General features: G+C 36.2%; 1 long non-coding RNA gene across 2 annotated transcripts in view; it reads left to right on the plus strand.

Moving 5' to 3' along the window:
- Positions 1 to 13,534, plus strand: part of LOC120854059 — a 65,235-nt gene extending 51,701 nt beyond the window's left edge. For both annotated transcript variants that reach the window (XR_005718908.1, XR_005718907.1), the window contains 2 exons: positions 176 to 197; positions 13,325 to 13,534. This is a non-coding gene — a long non-coding RNA (uncharacterized LOC120854059). The remainder of the gene's footprint in view (positions 1 to 175; positions 198 to 13,324) is intronic.
- Positions 13,535 to 17,935: the final 4,401 nt, after the last annotated feature.

Here is a 17,935-nt window from a genome sequence, read left to right on the forward strand (position 1 = left end):
AGAGATAGTATTTCACATATAGTTCATGCTCAATAATGGTAGGTATCATAAAGAATAGCTTAGATTATGTGTGTCAATATTGATTTTTTTTTCTCCCAAGCCTTTTAAAAGATGAACCCTTGTCCTTATAATGTTTTAACATCATTTGATTTCTGAATTATCTTTTATTTTTCAGCAAAGAAGTCGACACCAACATGGTAAGCTGTAGTATTTATATATATAAATTTGAATTGGTATTTTATTAATGGTTAATTGACTATGTTTTCCATGTATCTCAAACTCTTTATCAGTAAATACTGATTTCAGTAGTGATAATTATAACAATTTTACATTTAGAATTTGTTAAGGTATTTTTTAGTTATAAAAATGGTTTCTGTAACACAGGTCAAATATCTAGAATATATATTTTACTTTAGCTCTGTTTTTGGATTAGCTTCCTGTATACATATTCTGAAATTGGGCATATTCTGAATTTAGCCTTATGGTCCAAATTTCATTGATTCAAGAATTTATCATTTGAAATGGATAGGGCCGTTGTTTATTTGAATTATGATACTTTGTCAAATAAATTAATATGCAAATGAAATATATTTCAGTTACTTTAGAACAAACATTGAAAGTACTCTTTGCATAAAAGCCATGGTAATTAATAACATCTACTTTTTATTTAAGAACTCTCTGAAAATAAGAGAATGTTTTTTAGTAACTAATTTAACAAGGTTAACGACAACATTTGCAGCCTTAATTGGCATTGCATGCAGTGTATTTCTTACAGTTCTTAACATTTTGGCTTTATAGTATGACAAAAGTCTTGATTCACAGTAATATACTTACTTGAGTATTCTCCTGAAAGTGGACCTAGGCAAGCCAATTTGAATTTAAACCAACAACTTCATGCCAAATTATAATTTCTAATCAACTATACTGTCATAAGAATTTGGAATGTTTGCAGAGATGATTTAAAAAAAAAAAAAGCATATCCCCAGGTCTGTATTTGTTTCTTTCAATCTCCTGATTACCACTCTCATCTTTCTCTCTCTACCCTCCTCTTTAACACCCCAGATAATGCATTGATGATCTTCCAGTCTGTAATATATGACATTTAAGTTTAAATTTTTCCTTGTTTTTCTAAAACCTGATAAAACTACAGTTGTAGAACACTGTGAAAATTCCTTTTGATTTTCAATAGCTGATTTTTAGATCTATTCTGACAATAAAATTTGAATTCTTTAAAATTCACTTATTTACTACATAAAATAGAAATTTCTTTGGTTTAATATGCATTAGTAATGCATTATCATTTTTATGATTATCTTGCTTTGTTGTAAAAATTGAAGCATGACCAGGTTTTCTTTACTGTTAATCACTATTTAAAACTGGAATCAGAAATGAACTGTAAATACGTTGGCAATAAAACTTATTTATTTAAGTTCTCAGTGAAAACAAGGGTACAACTTTTATTTTTAGATGTAAGACAGGGTGATACATAACATATATAACTTTTTAAAAAATTTATAAGCGCTATTTTGTAATTTGTTCTTTTCACTCAAAATTGAATGTTATCTGATGGAAGCATACCTCCACATCTATTTCCTTTTTAAGCACTATTAGCATCTCAAGTAAAGGAGAGGTAACATTCATTCCATGAATTTAAGTTAAGCTTCTAATATACCTTTTCTAAATAAAATTCCCTATGAAATACTGTGTATGGATTTACATATTAATGAAATCTTTTATTTGAATCATGAAACTAGAAAATGTATGGGAACAAGAACTCTTGAGGAAATGTTACATAAGGTGGAAGGAAAGCACACCACTTAGATTTTTAAATTAATCCACAGCTGAATAACCACATTGTGTTTGTAGGAAATAACAGTCAATACTTTGCAATTTTTGAAGTTTTACAAGACAGCTGAGCTTTGTTAGTCTTAACATATCACTTTATTAAAACCCATTTGTACCTATGGTTATAATTATATATTGTTGCTAGTTTTGGAGGAAATATATCTGTTTTTGAGATTGAAGTAGAAGATACCTGCAATAAGATTATTGAATTATGAAAAAGACTTAGAGAATTTATTGATCTCTTAACATCAAGCCACAGCTGTAATGGTTTCTTGTTTGTTAGATGAATTGCAGTGGTTACTTAAGTAAAACGCTATAGGAAAAGGAGTACGTCAAGGCTGTATATTGTCACCCTGCTTATTTAACTTATATGCTGAGCACATCATGAGAAATGCTGGACTGGAAGAAACACAAGCTGGAATCAAGATTGCCGGGAGAAATATCAATAACCTCAGATATGCAGATGACACCACCCTTAAGGCAGAAAGTGAAGAGGAACTAAAAAGCCTCTTGATGAAAGTGAAAGTGGAGAGTGAAAAAGTTGGCTTAAAGCTCAACATTCAGAAAACGAAGATCATGGCATCCAGTCCCATCACTTCATGGGAAATAGATGGGGAAACAGTGGAAACAGTGTCAGACTTTATTTTGGGGGGCTCCCAAATCACTGCAGATGGTGACTGCAGCCATGAAATTAAAAGATGCTTACTCCTTGGAAGAAAAGTTATGACCAACCTAGACAGCATATTCAAAAGCAGAGACATTACTTTGCCAACTAAGGTCCATCTAGTCAAAGGTATGGTTTTTCCTGTGGTCATGTATGGATGTGAGAGTTGGACTGTGAAGAAGGCTGAGCGCCAAAGAGTTGATGCTTTTGAACTGTGGTGTTGGAGAAGACTCTTGAGAGTTCCTTGGACTGCAAGGAGATCCAACCAGTCCATTCTGAAGGAGATCAACCCTGGGATTTCTTTGGAAGGAATGATGCTAAAGCTGAAACTCCAGTATTTTGGCCACCTCACGTGAAGAGTTGACTCATTGGAAAAGACTCTGATGCTGGGAGAGATTGGGGGCAGAAGGAGAAGGGGACGACCGAGGATGAGATGGCTGGATGGCATCACGGACTGGATGGACGTGAGTCTGAGTGAACTCCTGGAGTTGGTGATGGACAGGGAGGCCTGGCGTGCTGCAATTCATGGGGTCGCAAAGAGTAGGACACGACGTGTGACTGAACTGAACTGAACTGACCTGATGCAAATATCTCATGATTCTGACCATACTCATACATACAAGAAAGAGTTGAGTAGAAATATGTAGAAATTTGACTAAATTTAGTTTAATCTAGAAATTTGACTATTTATACAATGTCACTTTTTAAAAGTTATTTTATTTTAGTCATTAGAAATAACCATTTTCTAATTTCTTTAAAGGCTGGTTCATTAAAGGCATTAAACTGTCATTCCTGCTATCTTTAATCAACTGGCAAGTCATTTTGTCCTTCTTGGTTGCCTTTTTGTCTTATTTTTCCTTGAATTGAATTAATTGCTTTAGAGCATTGAGTTTTTGGTTTGTTTTTTTGTTTTGTTTTCTTCATATTGTTTGCACTTGGGATTTATTGAACTTGTGTTTATTGATTTAAAGATTTTACTGAATTTGGAAAAATTTAGTCGTTATTTCTTCAAATTATTTTTGTCCATTTTTCCCCCTTTCAAAGAATCCAGTTACATGTATTTTCACTTGAAGTTATCCCACAACTCACTCATGTTATGTTTATTCTTTTTATTTCTTTTTAAATTATTGGACTGTGGATTTTCCAGATGGCACTAGGAATAAAGAACCCACCTGCCAATGCAGGAGATGGTAAGAGATACAGTTTCAATCCCTGGGTCGAGAAGATCCCCTAAAGGAGGGCATGGAAACCCACTCCAGTGTTCTTGCCTGGAGAATCTCCTGGACAGAGGAGCCTGGCAGGCTACAGTCCATAGGGTCACAAGAATGGACACGACTGAAGCAACTTACCATGTACACAGGCACACGTTGGAGTATAGTTGATTTATAATGTTGTGTTAGTTTCTGCTACACAGCAAAGTGAGTTATATACATACATATAACCACTCCTTTTTAGATTATTTTCCCATATAGGTTGGGCTTCCCTGACAGCTCAGTTGGTAAAGAGTCTGCCTGCAATGCAGGAGACCTTGGTTCAATTCCTGGGTCTGGAAGATCCACTGGAGAAGAGATAGGCTACCCAATCCAGTATTCTTGGACTTCCCTAGTGGTTCAGCTGAAAAAGGATTGCCTGCAGTGTGGGAGACCTGGGTTCAATCCCTGGGTTGGGAAGATCCCCTGGAGAAGGGAACAGCTACCCACTCCAGTATTCTGAGAAGTCCATGGGGTCCCAAAGAGTTGGACACGACTAAGCGACTTTCACTTTTACTTTTTCACTTCCCATGTAGGTCATTACAGAATTTTGAGTAGTGTTCCCTGTGCTATACAGCAGGCTCTTATTATTTATCTATTTTATATATAATAGTATGTATATGTCAATCTCAGTCTCCCGATTTATCCCTCTCCCTCTTTCCACCCCTACCATAAGCATCAGTTCAGTTCAGTTCAGTTCATTTGCTCAGTCGTGTCTGACTCTTTGCGACCCCATGAATCACAGCACGCCAGGCCTCCCTATCCATCACCATCTCCCGGAGTTAAGCATAAGATTCTTTTTTTTTTACATCTGTAGCTCTGTTTTGTAAATAAGTTCATTTGTACCATTTTTTTAAGATTCAATATTTAAGTGATATCATATGATATTTGTCTGACTTACTCTGTATGATAATCTCTTGGTCCATCCATGTTGCTCCAAATGGCATTGTTTTACTAATTTCCGTGGCTGAATAATATTCTGTTGTATATATGTTCAGTTCAGTTCAGTTCAGTCACTCAGTCGTGTCCGACTCTTTGCGACCCCATGAATGCAGCACGCCAGGCCTCCCTGTCCATCACCATCTCCCGGAGTTCACTCAAACTCATGTCCATCGAGTCCGTGATGCCATCCAGCAATCTCATCCTCTGTCGTCCCCTTCTCCTCCTGCCCCTAATCCTTCCCAGCATTAGAGTCTTTTGCAAAGAGTCAACTCTTCACATGAGGTGGCCAAAGTACTGGAGTTTCAGCTTTAGCATCATTCCTTCCAAAGAATTCCCAAGAATGATCTCCTTCAGAATGGACTGGTTGGATCTCCTTGCAGTCCAAGGAACTCTCAAGAGTCTTCTCCAATGCCACAGTTCAAAAGCATCAATTCTTCAGCGCTCAGCCTTCTTCACAGTCCAACTCTCACATCCATACATGACCACAGGAAAAACAATAGCCTTGACTAGATGGACCTTTGCTGGCAAAGTAATGTCTCTGCTTTTGAATATGCTATCTAGGTTGGTCATAACTTTCCTTCCATCTTTATTCATCCCTCCATTGGTATGCACCTAGGTTGTTTCCATGGGCTATTGTAAATAGTATTGCAGGGAACATTGGGGTGCATGTATCTTTTTGAATTATGGTATTCTCCAGGTATATGCCCAGGAGTGGATTGCTGGATCATGTAGTAGCTCTATTTTTAGTTTTTTAAGGAACCTTCATACTGTTCTCCATAGTAGCTGAATCAATTTATGTTCCCACCAACAATATAAGAGGGTTTTCTTTTCTCCAGCCTTCTCCAGCATTTATTGTTTGTAGATCTTTAGATGTTGGCCATTCTAACCAGTGTGAAGGAAATACCTCATTGTATTTTTTTAAATTATTTATTTATTTTATTTTTACGTTAGTTTTGGTTGCACTGAGACATTGTTGCTACTTGCATGCTTTCTCTAGTTGTGGCACACAGAGGCATCCCTTCATTGTGGTGCACAGGCTTCTCATTGCAATGGCTTCTCTTGCTGTGGAGTTCAGGCTCAGTAGTTGCAGTGTGCAGGCTCTAGAGATTGTAGGCTCAGTAGTTGTGGTTCATGGGCTCTACAGCATGGACTCAGTAGCTGTGGTTTATCAGCTTAGTTGCTCCAGGGCTCGTGAAATCTTCCCAGACCAAGGATCAAACCCCGAGGCCCCTGCATTGGCAGGCAGATTCATATCCACTGTACCACCAGGAAAGTCCTTCATTCTAGTCCTTCATTTGCATTTCTCTAATAATTAGTGATGTTGAGCATCTTTTCATGTGCTTTGTAGCCATCTAAAAATGTGTGTCTTCTTTGGAGAAATGTCTATTGAGATCTTCAGCTCATTTTTTGATTGGGCTGTTTGTTTTTTTGATACAGAGCTGCATGAGCTGTTTCCACTGCTTCATTTGCAAATATTTTCTCTCATTCTGTGGGTTATCTTCTTGTTATGAAAACTAAGGACCTTATGAAGTCTATATAAATAACACATGAATTTCTGTATCATGATTTGGATTATTGACTATATACTTTGATTTATTTTACAAATCAGAACATCTCAGGGTGTCTTTCTAAGGTAACATGTCATCATTTTACCACATCATAGACAGAGTTTAGCTTCATTAGATTCCACAATAAAACTAATGTTTTTCTTCATTCTTTTGTTGTAAAAAATTGCTTCTTAGTTTTTTTTCAGAAGTTAAACAGCAAATTAATAGTATTTTCATTGATCATAATTTGTTTCCAAAAGGACCAGAAAAACTATTATGACCAAATGACCTGGCTGAGGTTACTTTACTGCGAAGCTGTAGAGTGTTTTATTTGAATTTAAAGTTATACAAGCCTAAGCATCCGGTCCCATCACTTCATGGGAAATAGATGGGGAAACAGTGGAAACAGTGTCAGACTTTATTTTTTTGGGCTCCAAAATCACTGCAGATGGTGACTGCAGCCATGAAATTAAAAGACGCTTACTCCTTGAAAGAAAAGTTATGACCAACCTAGGTAGCATATTCAAAAGCAGAGACATTACTTTGCCGACTAAGGTCCATCTAGTCAAGGCTATGGTTTTTCGTGTGGTCATGTATGGATGTGAGAGTTGGACTGTGAAGAAGGCTGAGCACCGAAGAATTGATGCTTTTGAAGTGTGGTGTTGGAGAAGACTCTTGAGAGTCCCTTGGACTGCAAGGAGATCCAACCAGTCCATTCTGAAGGAGATCAGCCCTGGGATTTCTTTGGAAGGAATGATGCTAAAGCTGAAACTCCAGTACTTTGGCCACTTCATGTGAAGAGTTGACTCATTGGAAAAGACTCTGATGCTGGGAGGGATTAGGGGCAGGAGGAGAAGGGGATGACAGAGGATGAGATGGCTGGATGGCATCACTGACTCGATGGACGTGAGTCTGAGTGAACTCCGGGAGATGGTGATGGACAGGGAGGCCTGGTGTGCTGCGGTTCATGGGGTCGCAAAGAGTCAGACACGACTGAGCGACTGAACTGAACTGAATTGAAGCCAACAAAGAAAAGGAACTATTGGAGGAAGAGCTTAATGACTTGTAAAATCTTAAATATAATGTATATATTTTGTAGATTTCTCCTCAGATGAATATCTCAAAATATAGACATATTCTCAAGAACTGTTTTTCAAGCTTCTTTTTCTAAAGCTAATTTGACAAATGTCTTTATTTTAGTAAAGAAAGGAAAACGACTGGAACGCTTTGGACTCCTTTGACATTCTTCCTTAACTTTTCCTCTCTGAGTTTTGTATATTAAATATAATAGCCAAATTAAAATATTACAGAGTTCTTTCTTTCTAATCACCAGTATGTTAATCAGTGACATTGATTTTATAATTAAAATTTCACTGTTATAACATAAAATTTAAAAATTAGCTCTCAGCAAAAAAAAAAAAAAAAATTAGCTCTCAAAAATATCTAGGTTATTAGAATGGGGTCAGCTCTTTTACTTAGGACATTTTAATTTGGTTGTGGTATTTAAAAACAACATTGCAAAACTATAGCTACCTTTATAGTATTCACAAATTTTGGTTACTTTTCACATGTTTTATGTGATTATGGAGAATTTATTATAAACAATACTGAATTTCCTCATGGTGGCCTTGGATTAAATACATATGGCTGCAGATTACCTAGAGTACTTGTCAAAATAAATTATAAGCTCAAGCTTCATTATCATTTGTAGCTTAAACATAGTGAATCCGATACAGCCTTTCTTCATAATTTTGATGCTGTTTGCAGTAAATTTGATATAGAACAGTTGCTAACGAAACCCAATTCAGATGTGTGACCACTTTTATGGAAAACATCTGGGGTAATTATAATTAGTTCAGGATGTGTACTGTTTAAAAATAATCTTGAATTCATGGAGAAAGAACCGTATCTTTTCCTCAATGACTAGAATAATCCAAGTTGGTATAAAAATTCTTTAAGTTATTGGTAGCTATGCTTAGAGTATAATTTTAGAGTATTCCAAAAGGAAATAATGAGTAACTTTTATGTAAAATGCCAAATTGGCACTTTACACCTGTTAGTGTGTTTCGTTTAGAACAGCTGTGTCTTTTATTATCAGTAAACAGATGCAGAAAGTAATGGAATGTTTTAAAGCAATATGTTAATCCTGTCTTCCACTACTGAACTGTCTCACAATATAGTGATTAAGTATTGACTGTGCAGCTGTTACTTACAATTATAGAATTTCTTAGTTAATTTCTTCTTCCCATGCCCAAATGTTTTAATATTTAGAGATCTAATTTCTAATTTTAAAGTGTTTCATAATGTAGTTTGTTTATTACAGTTTGATTTCTAAAGTTATTTGTCTATTATGGAGACAAATTCATATGTTTATGAAACTCCTTATATTTTGGTAAGAGACTAATATTCTAGGTAGGATAAAAATTTTAAGTATTTTAAAAACTAAATTATGAATATGAGGATGATTATTACATATGACAATTTTGTATTGTTAGTAATAGCTAACATTTATTGTGCTTTTAATGTCTGAAAAATATTGTGCAAAGAACTTTATTTTAGTATTATTCTTGCCCCTTTTAGTAGTTGAGGAAATTCAATCTTAGGCACACGAACAAATTGACCAAAGTCTTCCAGCTGAGAAGTGGTAGGGATTGGATTTAAACCCAGGCATTTTCGCTTCTCTGGTGGCTCAGACAGTAAAGAATCTGCCTGCAATTCAGGAAACCCAGGTTCGAGCTCTGGGTCAGGAATTTCCCCTGGAGAATGAAATGGCAACCCATTCCAGTATTCTTGTCTGGGAAATCCCACGGACAGAGGGGCCTGGCGTGCTACCGTCCACAGGGTTGCAAGGAGTTGGACACGACTGAACAAATATAGATGTTTACATTTTCACCCTCAAGCTTCTTGTTCTTAACAACTTTGTATTTTTCTTGCCGTTAGCATCTAATAGTAACATTATACAGATGAGGGGATTTTTTTAAGCCCTATGTACACCCCCAAGTGATAATTGTATCATTTAGTCCCTTTGCCTAAAAGGAAAACACAAAACATTTATGGGAAGATGGAGAGCTCAAAATCTTGGTACCTCACTACATGCTGACTCTGTCAGTGATCTTTAACATCATCAGGAGTATCTTGCAACACAGATATCATTTCATAGTTTTCACTAGAAAGGTTTTCAAATATCCTTTTATGGTTTTAATTGTGCCACTTTGTGGATACAATACTAACAATCTATTTTCCAAAAGAAGCTGCCTTTGGTTCAAAAGATTTTAAAGAGCAGTATGATGTAATTTCTACTTAGATTATTTTAGTTATGCCTTAACCTAGAACTATCAGCTATTGTTGAAACTTATTAAATGACTGTTCTGTCAGATATTATTACTACTTAGCTAGCACACTCCATTTATTTTGTCATTTTTCATAGGAAGTATCCCATTGTATATATGAAGAAACTAAGACTCAGAGATAGGAAATAAATTGGTCAAGATCACAGCTAGCAAATGATGTTTGTATGCATTTGATTTTTTTCTTTGGGAAAAAAAAACTGGAAATCTAAAAGTATCCAGCTAATTATTTTTATAGAGAGCTTTTAAGATTTCTGTCTCTAACAGATGGCTACTTGTAGTTTCTCTTGACACTGATGAGAATGCTTATAAGATTAACTAGGATCAACATGTCATGAGGTATTGCTGGAAAAAAATTTAATATTGTAGAAGTTCATTATAAGGTGGTTCTTAAGAGGCAAAATGTTCTTGTAGGCAAGCTATCTGAAATATCAAAATGAATAGACACGTCGTTTATCATACAATAGCATGAGACATCATTTTTTCATGTTGCCAGAGTCTTAAATATAGAAAGACTTTGCAATTTTGGGAAATGGAAGGAGCTATCCCATAGTTATTCAACATTAATATTTTATTCAGATTATTTCTATTGGTGTCTCCATCAAAACAAATTACCTAACATGGAGAATGCAAGAGATAAACAATAAAATTATCATTTTATATAATACAGAGATCTTGCAGAATTATTTGGCAGTTTGGTTTTTTCCTTTACATTTTTGAAGTTACTTTTTTTTTTGAGAAAATTACAGATTTACATACAATTTTATGAAATAGTACAGAGAGCTCCCATGTACCCTTCACCCAGTTGCCCTCATTGGTAACATTGCAAAACTGTATAGATAGTATCCCATCTAGGACACTGATGAGAAAACAAACAAGATACAGAACATTTCCATCATCACAAGCATTTCTCATGTTAAGCTTACACAGCCACATCTGCTTCCTTTCCACATCTTTAACTGTGAAAACAACTAGCCTCCTCTGTATTTCTATAATACAGTCATTGCAAGAATATATAAATGGGACCATACTGTGTGTAACTTTTGGGGACTGACTTTTTTTCACTCATCATAATTCTGTGGAGTCTCATTCAGGTTGTTGCAGGTATCACTAGTTGTTTCTTTTTTGTTTCTAACTAGTATTTCATAGTTAGACTTCCCAGGAGTCTGGGAACTTCCTGGACTTCACCTGGATTCCACCTCTACTTCCCAAGTGGCACAGTGGTAAAGAGTCCACCTTCCAGTGCAGGAGACATTGGTCCTATCCCTAGCTCAGGAAGATCCCCTGGAGAAGGAAACAGCAAGCCCCTCCAGTATTCTTGCCTGGCGGGCTGCAGCCCATGGGGTCGCAGAGTAGGACACGACTGAGCATACGCACACAATATTTGATCGTGTGGATGTACCACAGTTTGTGTAACCATTCACACAGTAAAGAACATCTGGTTTGTTTCCAAAGCAACATAAATCGGATTTCGGTCACAGTACTAAGGTTTTGTACTTTTACATTTTACACTTAAGTCCATATCTAATTTTGAAGTAATATTTGTATAAGATGTGAAACTTGGGTCCAGGTTTTTGTCTTTTTGTTTCTGTGGGGACAAGGAGTTAATGGATTCTAAATTAGTCCAGCACCATTTGTTGAAACCATCTTTGCTCCATCAATTTGCTTTTGCACCTTAGTAAAATGAGTTGAGCACATTTGTGTAGCTGTGCTTCTTAGTTCTTTTTGTGTTCCATTGATTTACGTGTGTATCCCTTCATCAGTATCATGTGTGTGTGTTAGTTGCTCAGTGTTCTCTGACCCCACGAACTGTAGCCCACCAGGCTCCTCTGTCCATGGGATTCTCCAGGCAAGAATACTGGAGTGGGTTGACGTTCCCTTTTCCAGGGGATCTTCCAACCCGGGGATCAAACAGGGTCTCATGCATTGTAGGCAGACTCTTTACCATCTGAGTCACCAGGGCCATCCTCCACCAATATCATAAAACCTTGATTACTGTAGCTATATAATGTCTTAAAATTGGACATTTTATTCCTCTATTTTTTTCAAAATTGTTTTAATTTTCTGGCTCCTTTAACTTCACATAAATTTCAGCAATCATGTCTCTATCTACAAAAATTCTCGCTGTGATTTTGATAGGAATTGAATTCAACTTGTATTGGGTTGGCCAAAATGATTTTGGCCAACCCAATATATTAGTATGGCAAGTACTAAAATCTTTATTACATTGAGTCTTACAGTTAATGAACACAGTATGTTTATTTATTTAAAATTTTTTATTTCTTTTACCAGCATTTTATAGTTTTAGCATCTAAGTATTGTCCCAAAGAATCAGGCATGATTGACCACACACACACACGTTCTATGTCTTAACTAGATTTATAACTAAGTAGTTCACTTTTCTTGAATGATTTTAAAGGGTATGGTATTTTTGCATTTTGGTGTCTACATGATCATTGCCAGCATGTAGAAATATAATTAGTTTGTATATTTCTCTTGTATTCTGTAGCCTTGCTGAATTCATTTATAATTCTAGAAATTTTTTGTGGATTCCCTGGGATTTTCTAGATAGATTATCACATCATCTGCAAATAGGGTCAATTTACTTTCTTTTCAATCTGTGTGCATTCCTTGTTCCTACCTTTTTGCCCCGGCTATTACCTTCTAGCACTGTCTTCAATAGGAGTGATTTAGAGACGATATCCTTTCCTTATTTCCTATCTTAGGGAGAAAACGTATTGTTTTACCATTAGTTGTAAAATTAACTGTAGGTTTTTGTAGATAACTCTATCACATTGAAGTTTTCTCTAATCTCATTTTTATTAGTTTATTTTAAATGATGAAGTGGGTGTTGAATTTTTGTCAAGTACAAAATTTATGTGTGATTCATATTATCATGTGATTTTTCTTTACCTTGTTAATATGAAGTCCTGCATTGATTTTTCAAATATTGAACCAGGCTGTGTCCTTGGAATAAACCCTACTTGGTCATAATGAAAAAATAATTTTATATGGTGCTGATTTTTAGTTGCTAGTATTTTGTTAAGGATTTTTGTATCTATATTTACAAGAAATATTGTCTATAGTTTTTTGTACTGTCTTTTATTTCTGAATCAGGGTATTACTAACTTCATAAAGTGAAGTACAGTGTTCTATATGCCTCTGTTTTCTGAAAGACATTGTGCAGAATTTGTATCAGTTCTTCTTTAAACATTTGATGGGATTCTGACGTTGCGATTTCTTTTAGCGGGAGTTTTTTAAGACGATGAAGATGAATTAAATTTCCTTAACAATCATTGACTTATTCAACCCAACAGAATTATGGATATATTGGACTATGGAAATTATGTTTAGTAATTATATTTAGTAATTATAGTTAGTAATTCAACACCCACTTTAGTAATTATGTTTAGTTTTTGAGGTAATGCATCCTATAAGTTGTCAAATTTATGTGTACTGGAGTCTTTGTAATATTCTGTTTTAACCTTTTGATATATACATAGTCTATAATGATGATACTTTTTCACTCCTGATATTGATAGTTGATATCTTCTCTACTTTTTCTTCATCAGTTTTGTGAGCAGTTAGTCAATTGTATTACTCTTTCTTGAAGAACTAACTCATTTCTTTGATTTTTCTCTGTTTTTTCTGCTTTGAATATCATTGATTTCTGCTCTTTATTATATCCATTCTTCCACTTAATTTGGATTTATTTTTATCTTTTTCTAGGATCTTGAAGTAAGAACATGACTGTTGATAAGAGACTTTTCTTCCTTTCAGATGACATTTAATGGTATAAATTGCCCTCTCAGTACTCCTTTCACTGTGTCATGCATATTTGATATGCTTTATTTTTATTTTTACTTAGTTCAGTGTACTTTTAAAAATTTGTTTTGAGACTTTGTCTTTAATCTGTCTTATTTAGAAGTGTGTTTTGTAGCTTGCATTTTTTGAAGATTTTTCTGATATTGATTTCTAGTTAGAGTCTCTGATGGACAGAGAACACACTCTATGATATTTTAGTTCTTTAAAATTTGTTGAGATTTGTTTTACAGGTGAGGATGTGGTATACCTTGGCATATGTTCTGTGAGCCTTTGAATAGAATGTATATTCTACTGACACAGGTGGAGAATTCCACAAATGTTTATTAGATGTTGTTAGTTGATTGTATTGTTCAGATTTTATATCTGTCCTAATCTTGTTCTATCCTTGTTGAGAGGGAGATGATGAAGTCTCCAACTATCATTTGGATTGTCTATTTCTTTTTCCAGTTTCATCAGTTTTTACCTCACACATTGCAGCTCTGTTGTTCACTGCATACACATTTCAGATTATTATGTTGTACTAATAGACTGATCTTTTTATACCATACAGCATCACTCTTTGTAATTTTCTGAAAATTATTTTATCTGATATTAATATAGCCACTCCTGCTTTCTGTTGATTTATGTTTACAAGATATATCTTTTTCTATCCTTTCATTTTCAACCTGACTATATTATTTATTTGAAGTTTAATTTCTTGTAGACAGCATATACTTGGGTCATGTTTTTTAATCCTCTCTGCCCATCTCTTTTAATTGATAATAATGAGACCATTTACATTGAATATAATTATGGACATTAGACTTAAATCTGTTTTTCATTTCTCTGTTTTTTTCTGATTTCCTCTGGATCACTTGAATGTTCTTAGAATTCCACTTTGATTTTAGTGTTTTTGAGTATCTCTTTGTTTAAACTTTTTAAGCATTGCTGTATTTGTATACACACATAACGTACACATCCTTATTGTTGTCTGTTGGTATTGTCATATTACCAGTTCAAGTGAATTGTAGCAGTCTTACTTCCCTTGATGTTCTTTTACTGTCTCCATTTATAATATATATTATAATTGTCTTAAGTATTTGCTTACTTACATTTAGAGATACTGTATCAGTTTCAGTTCAGTCACTCAGTGTGTCCAACTCTTTGCAACCCCATGAATCGCAGCACGCTAGGCCTCCCTGTCCATCACCAACTCCAGGAGTTCACCCAGACTCACGTCCATCGAGTCGATGATGCCATCCAGCCATCTCATCCTCTGTCGTCCCCTTTTCCTCCTGCCCCCAATCCCTCCCAGCATCAGAGTCTTTGGAATGAGTCAACTCTTCGCATGAGGTGGCCAAAGTACTGGAGTTTCAGCTTCAGCATCATTCCTTCCAAAGAACACCCAGGGCTGATCTCCTTCAGAATGAACTGGTTGGATCTCCTTTGCAGTCCAAGGGACTCTCAAGAGTCTTCTCCAACACCACAGTTCAAACGCATCAATTCTTTGGTGCTCAGCTTTCTTCACAGTCCAACTCTTGCATCCATACACGACCACAGGAAAAACCATAGCCTTGACTAGACGGACCTTTGTTGGCAAAGTAATGTCTTTGTTTTTTAATATGAGATACCGTATTCAGTGTCATAATTTTTACTTCAGCCATCAAATACAATTTAGAAAACTCAGAGTAAAATGTATTGTCTTTAACCATATCTTTTGCTCACTGCAGTCTTTCTTCCTGATATGCCAAGATTTCTTCTTTTATCATTTTCTTTCCATTTAAAGAATTTCCTGCAACTCTTTTTACACGATACCCCCTCGTGGTTCCAATGGTAAAGAATCCACCTGCAATGTGGGAGACCAGGGTTCAATTCCTGGGTTGGGAAAATCCCCTGGAGGAGGAAATGGCAACCCACTCCAGTATTCTTGCCTGGAGAATTCCGTGGACAGAGGAGCCTAGTGGGCTACAATCCACGGGGTTGCAGAGATTGCTGATTTTTCCCGTTTTCATTTGTTTAGTGTGTGTTCTTAGTCCTTGAAACATTTAAAAATCTGCTTTAAAACCTTTGTCAGATAATTCTAACATATGTCTTATCTGGGCACTGGCATCATTTTCTTCTTCATTCAGTCTGAGTTCTTCCTGGTTTGTTGTATGATGAGTAACTTTCAGCTGAAACTTGAACACTTCTTTGTTCAGAATTATAGTGTGAGACTGCGTATTATTTAAAACTACTGCTTCAGCTGGCTTCCTCTGATATCTGCCTAACAGAAGAAATATATTGCCTCATTGCTTCCAGGTGGGGATAGAAGTTCAAGGTTTCCCAGTTGTCTTCCATTGACTCCTGGGGGCTTGTGGAATAGGGAGAGTTTCTCATCACTGCTGAGTAGGTGTGGAATCCAGCTCCCCACAAGACCTTGACTGATATCCCAGGGGTAGAGCCTCATCATCAGCCAGTGGGGATGAAAGTCCTGGCTCTCTGCTGGTGTTCTTTGACACCACTTCTGCAGGATTAAACGGTGCCTTCTGAGGGACTGGCAGAATGGAAATCGAGGCTCCATAGTTAAGTTTGGGTAGAGTGGTCACAGTATTTTTCTGTAATATTCACTTGGACTAGGTCAGGTATTATAAAAAGATCAGCCCTGCAGTCTCAAGGAACAGAATGACGCCTCCAGATAAGAACCTAGCCCTAAGCTAACATTTTGACTGTAGCCTTGCAAGCTGCTGCTGCTGCTGCTAAGTTGCTTCAGTCATGTCCGACTCTGTGCGACCCCATAGACGACAGCCCACCAGGCTCCTCCGTCCATGGGATTTTCCAGGCAAGAGTACTGGAGTGGGGTGCCTTCGCTTTCTCCAGTAACCTTGCAAGAGAGCCTCCTATAAAAATGTCTGGATTCCTAGGCCACAGAAACTGTCAGACAGTAAATGTGTTTTGTTTTAAGCTGTTTGTGGTCATTCGGTATATCCCAGTGAATGACTAATAGACCACCCAGATATGCATAACCACTTCCCACTCATAAAATCATCTCACCTGGCCCTTCTCTCCCTAGTTGTTTGTTGGGAGGAATCCTCTTTTCCATTTCTTCTGTGTTCCTGGCTTTTCCGCCTAGAAGTTTCTTGTTTAAAACCACATGTAAAGTGCATGTTAAAAAATATGCTTTTCCTGTGGGATGTACCTGTTTGAGATCCACTTTCTGCTGGTGTGTGTTTGGGAGCCCATTATTTATTTTAGAGGTTAAATAGAAGATTTTATAAGTAATATATATGAATTCTTAAAAAAAAATTCTCTCAAATTTCCAGATTCCAGTTTAGCTGATTCCAGTTTGTCTCAGGGGAAAGTAACCACAGCCAAAAAGTTCAAACTTAAAAACTCTGGTCTTTTTATTTCAGGCTTTCTGGTTTGCCCATTCCCTGCCTCAGCCAACCCAAAGCCATCTGAAGCACTGTGTTTCCTGTTTTTCTGGCTTTCATTCTCTCAAGTACAGGAAGCTACTGGGAGCTGTAAATGCCTCCATTAAAAAAGGAGAACAATGTCAGATCAATAACATTTACTTCATACTTTTAATGGTATATAACTCTTCACATAATGAGAATCTACCCTACATGGTAGAATGGTCAAAACCTGCTGAGTCTTTAAATAAAGATAATGGAAAAGAAAAAATCAAAGATAACTCCTAGATTCTGTCTTGAGCAGAAGGTGGTGCCATTTTTTAAGGGAGGGAATAGAGGAACAGCAGTTTATAGGAAGGCTGTAGCCATAGGGATCTAAGATAGTAAGTTTAATATTTGATGTATTGAGTCAGAAGTTCCTGAAAAACATTAAACTAGATATGCCCATGAGTCCATTTATGAATATGGACCTTGGGACAGGCTTAGTATAGGATGTTCTTTGGATTCACTCCCTTTTGTACAATATGTGGTTTTTGAAGCCAGAAATGTGGGATGAAATCATCCAGGGATGTACATAATGAAAAGAGATGATAGTATAGGACAGAAGCTGGAGAGACAACAGTAGTTGAGAAATGAATAAAGAAAGGGGAGCATGCAAACGATCCTGGAAGCAGAGTGTAGCGATGTGAGAAAATCAAGAAAATATACATTATTCAATCAAGGAGAAAAGAATGTTTCAAGAAAGAAATCATAATCTGTATTATCATACATTACCCATACATTAAGGACTGAAAATTATTCTTTGGATTGAGTGAAAAGTACACATATGATCTTCCTGAAAACAGTTTCTGGGGTGATGACAGAAACCTATACTAGATGGAGGTGTATGAAGGAGTATGTAGAAAAAGAGAAATATGATTTGAAATTAATACAGCTACCCTTCTTCCTTATCTTGCAGGTTTTCCATACAGCAACTTTTCTGTTATTTTTCATTGACATATGACTGAGTGCAGAAGGGGGGATTTGTAGTAACTTTTTTTTTATCTTCCTTAGGATGAACCCACTAAATCTCACTCTTCACAGGGCTCTCTGTTTTACTCAGAAGGAATGACTGTATATATCCTGCATCCTCAGAGAGATGCCAAAA

This window comes from Oryx dammah, unplaced genomic scaffold (assembly GCF_014754425.2).
Source record: "Oryx dammah isolate SB20612 unplaced genomic scaffold, SCBI_Odam_1.1 HiC_scaffold_27, whole genome shotgun sequence".
Classification (NCBI taxonomy): domain Eukaryota; kingdom Metazoa; phylum Chordata; class Mammalia; order Artiodactyla; family Bovidae; genus Oryx; species Oryx dammah.